The sequence below is a fragment of the Engystomops pustulosus genome, chromosome 5 (genome assembly GCF_040894005.1).
Source record: "Engystomops pustulosus chromosome 5, aEngPut4.maternal, whole genome shotgun sequence".
NCBI classification, from domain to species: Eukaryota; Metazoa; Chordata; class Amphibia; order Anura; family Leptodactylidae; genus Engystomops; species Engystomops pustulosus.
Genome location: NC_092415.1, coordinates 72,949,538 through 72,955,537, shown reverse-complemented (window position 1 = coordinate 72,955,537; position 6,000 = coordinate 72,949,538). Strand labels below are relative to the sequence as shown.

The 6,000-nt window shown below is 48.7% G+C and overlaps 1 protein-coding gene across 2 annotated transcripts in view; it reads left to right on the top strand.

Moving 5' to 3' along the window:
• The first annotated feature begins 1,446 nt into the window (after positions 1-1,446).
• Positions 1,447-6,000, top strand: part of MBP (myelin basic protein) — a 150,405-nt gene continuing 145,851 nt past the window's right edge. For both annotated transcript variants that reach the window (XM_072152363.1, XM_072152362.1), the window contains exon 1: positions 1,447-1,619. The gene's annotated coding sequence lies outside the window, so the exon portion shown is untranslated. The remainder of the gene's footprint in view (positions 1,620-6,000) is intronic.

Sequence of the window (6,000 nt, the reverse complement as noted above, 5' to 3'; positions counted from 1 at the left end):
AGGACACTACACATATGCTCAGGTAATTGTGCAGCGGTAGATTCTGCCTGGATAGGCAAGGGTTAAAGGAATGTTAATATTATCATCCAATGATGTTCCACTTTTGTAACTGGAGTGTGATTGGAGGAGGAGACCACCAGACTAGGGAGGAACTAAACCCTTAGGCTACATTCACACTGCCGTTGCCCGCCCGTACCATACCGTAGCGGGCAACGGCAGTGCACGGGGAGAGGAGGAGGAGGTGAGCGCAGCTTACCCCCGCCCCTCTCAATAGGAAGTTATGGCGCACTGCGCCGTACTACGGACAAAGATAGGACATTTCCTATCTTTTTTCGGGGTATGGAGCGGTACGGTGCCGCATGTGTGCTGCACCGCTCCCGTAGGGCGCGGTGCGCCCATTGCCGTCTTTGGGGGACGTATATCGGCCGTATATACGTTGGCCGTATATACGTCCCCCATACGTCAGTGTGAATATAGCCTAAGTCAGGGGAGGAGTTAAAACAGAGTTCCAGAAACGTCAGGAAGAGTTTCTCTTGAGTTCAAGCTCTCAACACAGGCGGAGCTCAGAGCACATGCTCTGCACATAGGCCTACTAGGCCTCATCTGAGCTAGTACAGACAGAGTGACACAGGACAAAGCTGCAGCTTCCAGGATTGGACACAGCTACATCCCAGCCTGCCCCTGCATCCAGGCTGGTGAGACAACTCCTTTGGTTCCTTCTCCAAGATCACTCCAGTACTGCACTTGTACAGAATCGTTTGGCGTGTTGTTACCGTTGGTTGAATAAAGAACTGTAAGTTACTTTTATGCACAACATTGCCTCCGTCTGGTCCCTGCTACGGCTGTATCACCATCAAGGGCGCCCCATCTATCTGCCAGGGACTCATACTAAAGACTTTAAGGGCTGCCCCAGGGAGAACCAGTACTTCAGCCTCTCCCTCTATATCATTTCTTGCCAACACCGCCTGCTGAAGACCTGCCAGGCTGTAGGACAGCCCTCCGGTCCCCAAACCAAGCACCGTGACACTAGCGTGCCTAGGCCGAAACTGCCAGCCACTCCGGTATTCTGGGCCCCGGCTGCCTCTATTTTAATATTAGCTAAGAGGTAATCCTACCAACTACCAAGGAGGAGGTGGTGACAGAGGGACCTCTCTTTTGTATGAGGTACTCATCTCCATATCATCATTCATTGCAGGTCACTACAGTGAATTAGGCAGGGCCTGTAGTTTGGGGAGAAGTGGGAGACAGGTGCCCAATCAGAGCATTTGCACCACTTTGTGTTGGTGACAATCCTGCATAGTGATGAGTGGGGCAGTATCTTCCTGGCAGGTGCTTCTGCCCCTCTTCCTCGTGTCCTGCTCATCATGTTATTGCTGTAGCGTGTGACAGCTGCAGTACTGCGCAGCTCCGGCAGGTGGCGCGTCTAATCCTCCGAGCGTAGAGACGGAAGGAGAGCAGCACCTCCGCCGTGCAGGAAGGAGCCCGCCGCCCTAACCTGAGCGCACATCTGGAGGCGGAGCAGTCGGATCACCTGGCCGCTTAACCTGTGATCTGCCCCTGCATGTAGTGCTGGCCATTCCCAAGCAGTGGACCCCTGGAGGCGCCTATATGTACACACGGTGGGTGCATGTGTCTGTGCGGATGAGTGTGGGGTGTGTGCGGCATTGGCCACTATATCCCTGTGTGCTGGAGGAGGGCTGAGCACGGATAGGTTGGCGCTGAGGAGATGGGTGGCATAGCCCCTCAGTCATCTCCCATGGCAGGGTTATAGGTGCCCTGGGCATGGGGCTTCCGCCCTGACACTCTGCCGCGGCTCGTAGTAGGGAGGAAAAAAAGCAGAAAAAAACATGTTGTCAGCTGCCTCCTCCCTCCGTACAGGAAGCGGCTCTGCTTATGTGGCTCCTCTCCTCACACTGCGGGGCAGGGGCTTCACGAGGGGGGTAGGGGCAGATGGGGAGGGTGGCAGGTCTCCCAGCGGGCACAGCCACTCCAGGCTCCAGCTGGCAGCCCTTTCTCCAAAAATAAGGAGTAGAAAAGTATGAGGAGGCTTCATGAATAAGGTCATGGCAGCAAAACTACAGAGACCTGACACCTATCTATTTACCATGTGCCCGGTGGTCCTGACCCTGGACCATTCATTGTTACCACATTGTCCGTCTATACATACAGATGCATCTGGCGGGCATGCTGGGCACAGGACAAATCATTGTTACTACATTGCCCGCCTGTATGTACAGATGTACCTGGCGGGCAGGCTGGGCACAGGACCATTCATTGTTACCACATTGCCCGTGTCTCCATACAGATGCACCTGGCGGGCACTGGACCATTCATTGTTACCACATTGCCCGTGTCTCCATACAGATGCACCTGGCGGGCACTGGACCATTCATTGTTACCACATTGCCCGTGTCTCCATACAGATGCACCTGGCGGGCACTGGACCATTCATTGTTACCACATTGCCCGTGTCTCCATACAGATGCACCTGGCGGGCACTGGACCATTCATTGTCACCACATTGCCCGTGTCTCCATAGAGATGCACCTGGCGGGCACTGGACCATTCATTGTTACCACATTGTCCGTCTATACATACAGATGCATCTGGCGGGCATGCTGGGCACAGGACAAATCATTGTTACTACATTGCCCGCCTGTATGTACAGATGTACCTGGCGGGCAGGCTGGGCACAGGACCATTCATTGTTACCACATTGCCCGTGTCTCCATACAGATGCACCTGGCGGGCACTGGACCATTCATTGTTACCACATTGCCCGTGTCTCCATACAGATGCACCTGGCGGGCACTGGACCATTCATTGTTACCACATTGCCCGTGTCTCCATACAGATGCACCTGGCGGGCACTGGACCATTCATTGTTACCACATTGCCCGTGTCTCCATACAGATGCACCTGGCGGGCAGGCTGGGCACTGGACCATTCATTGTCACCACATTGCCTGTGTCTCCATACACATGCACCCAGCGGGCAAGCTGGGCACAGGCAGGCCGCAGCTTATCTCCCCTGAGAATGGAAGACTCACACAATAAAATGCTCAAATTTGGGGGGTCATCCATACATAGAATAGGGTGAGCGAGCTGCCACTAATATTGCCAGGTTAGGAGGACTTTGCTGGTCTTTAGCCTGGACTGTAGATCACAAGTACTGTCTATGAGTGAATGTCAGGTCATAGAGTCCCGGGAGACTGTAGCCTGTCCATAATTTTATGTTTGGGATAACCCAAGCAGGATACTGGTTGCCCTGGCTGTAAAATGCTGGCGGATCACACCCTTGGAGGATATGGGGTCTTTACAGTCATGACCAGGGGGATAGGGTCGGCCAGCTGGACTAAATTTTACTGGAATTTGCAGTCTACCCAAAACATAGAAAAACTAAGGAATATCTTCCATGTTCTTGGTTGTAATACACCCTAGAGATGCCCTTCAGACTCTGTAATGATTAATCTCTGCTCATTTCCACGCTTGCTAGACGTTCCTATGTGCACTGAGTGTCAAGCTGGAGCCACCTACCTTGCTTCACAAAGGCCAGCCTTTCCATGTCACCCATGCCGCTGACTTGTGGACTAACACACACCTCTTAGGGGCCTTTCACAGAAAACAATTTGGACCAAAAAAACGTCTTCTTTTGAGTGTTATAATTTTCCTTGGGTCTTACTGTCTTTTTGCATTTTCCATGCAGGATATTGATTAATTTTCAACACCTAAAATATATGAATGAAAGAGGTTTTTGTTTTCTACAGCAATCGATCATTGAAAACATCCCCTTAGGCTTGAATGGAGTGTTTTTCAGGCATGCGTGGAATAAGTGACACTGGGTCAGTGTTGCACATGAAGAACAGCTTGTTTGAAAGTTCCCTTGGTGTCAGTTGAAAGCTCACAGGCGCCTTACACACAACGTGTTTTCACCCTGACCGTTTATCCATAGAAAGCAAGTCCTATGTTTTGCACGGTGAGAATTTACTATACCATTTCTAACCGTTTTTTGTCAGACAATGTATGTATGAAGCCCCTTGTATGGATGGGCAGAGGCATGAATGCAGCCTGGTAAACAGGTAGATATTACCACTTAAATCTCTGCCAGGTCAGACTGGAGACCCCTAGAGCGGATAAATACTGTAGAAGAAATAAATCCACTACTTTCCTGGCTCCTCTTCTGCTCCCTTGCAGCTTCTTCTCTCCTGCATGTTCTGATCTGCCCTGTCCCAAGCTGTTTGTATGCATCTGAATCAGGTCCCAGAGAAGAGCTGTGCCAGAAGCAGGAAAACACCTCTCCTGCTCCTGAGGCTGCTCTGGGTCCTGGCGAATACTTTCAACATCAGGAGGAACAGTGAGGACTTGACAGCTGCACTCACCACTATCCGGCCTTCTGCACTAATGAATGCGCATTGGAGTGTGACAGTCAGCAGGGTGTGAAGTTGCAAGTTAATGCTTGGCCCAATGGCTGTGGGTTGTGCACCACTCTTCTAGACTTCTAGACTGTACATGCTCAGTAGTGAAGCTCTTCTGCTACAGATCAGAGGTGAGGGTGCATGCACACGTTCACTTTTTCAGATGTAGTTTTTCCATGCCCAAACCAGAAGTGGAGTGAAAATAGGATGGAGTAGCACTTCTTAATGATAAGTCTTCACCCACATGCTTTTGACTTCAAAAACTGCATCTGAAAAACTGAGCATGGCTGTACTCATCACAGCACTGCTAGGGTGACCAGGAAAACAGGACTATGGAGTGCTTAGCCCCCTGACTTGCTGGAAATGCAGCAGGACACATTTTAAGGTTAATACGCCAGAGGACTGGCATACAAAGTTCAATAAATCTCCCCCTATGAACGTGTATGTAGATCACCTTTCTGAGGACTCGGCAACTCCTGGGAGCTAGGTAGTTGTTTATTGCTATTGATTGGTAGGGTATTCCTGGTATAACCAGATCGCCCCTATAGTAATTTTGTTACCCTTTCACTGGATGATGTCCCTGTGCTTTGACCATACTGCTTAGAAAACATATGTTCTTTCCATGGTAAACTTACCCGACGTCCAGTCTCAGTATCCGCTTGTAAACTGTCTGGATTGAAATACGACATTGAATGTCTGGTTATTTTTGACTGCTGATCCTTAAATCCTTGTATGCTAATACTTATTAGGAATGAACTGTTGGATAAAATTTCAAGGTGTCACACTTTTACTCTACTCAAGTTTGACATTGGCTTTAGCTTCAAGTATGTTAATCTGAGGCTCTCAATCATTTTGTTCCTCTGGGGAAGGTATAATAAGGAGATGAATAGAAGATGTTTAAAATGGACTTCAATTCCCCAATTCCACATACTTGAAGTGTGACATATGGTGACATGATACAGATTATTAAGCTACCCATTATTGGTTGTGCTTATTAACTAGCGCTGATGGAGCATTGGAAGAAGCCTGCTGTTTTATTCTTCTGAGTTAATGAAGAATTATGCAGCCATGCCGTATCATTCACAAGATCCAGGGACTGCTCTTCGCACCGCTCTGGTGTCTTTTCAGGTTGCTTTATTCCTGAATATGGAAGCTGATGGAAATGTGGCCAAGTCTTGGTTGTATTATCTACTTTTCCTTGTGAATTCATGTTTATATAAATCTATAATTTATAGCCTATATCATGTTTTATGAAGTTGGTGAGTGAAGTTTGTAGGAAGTGATTTTCCGGTAGCTGTTCTGTATATTGCCGGGATGCTCATACAGCCGAGTCCTAAGATCGCAGATTATAACAAGAATTTCAATGAAACTGTGTCCTAATGTTAATTGACCTTGGAAATGAGTTCTGTCTGGAAAGACACTTGTTTCCTCTGAGGAAAGCTTTTTATACGCACGCATGAGCACCAAGGTGAATACAGAGAGTCGTTTTAAGGCAAGTATTGCAGAACTTATTGGAGGTATATGTAAAACAGTTTTGGGTAGTAGCTTCATTTTATAAAAGCACTCATGGGGTGGGTAATGTAGAG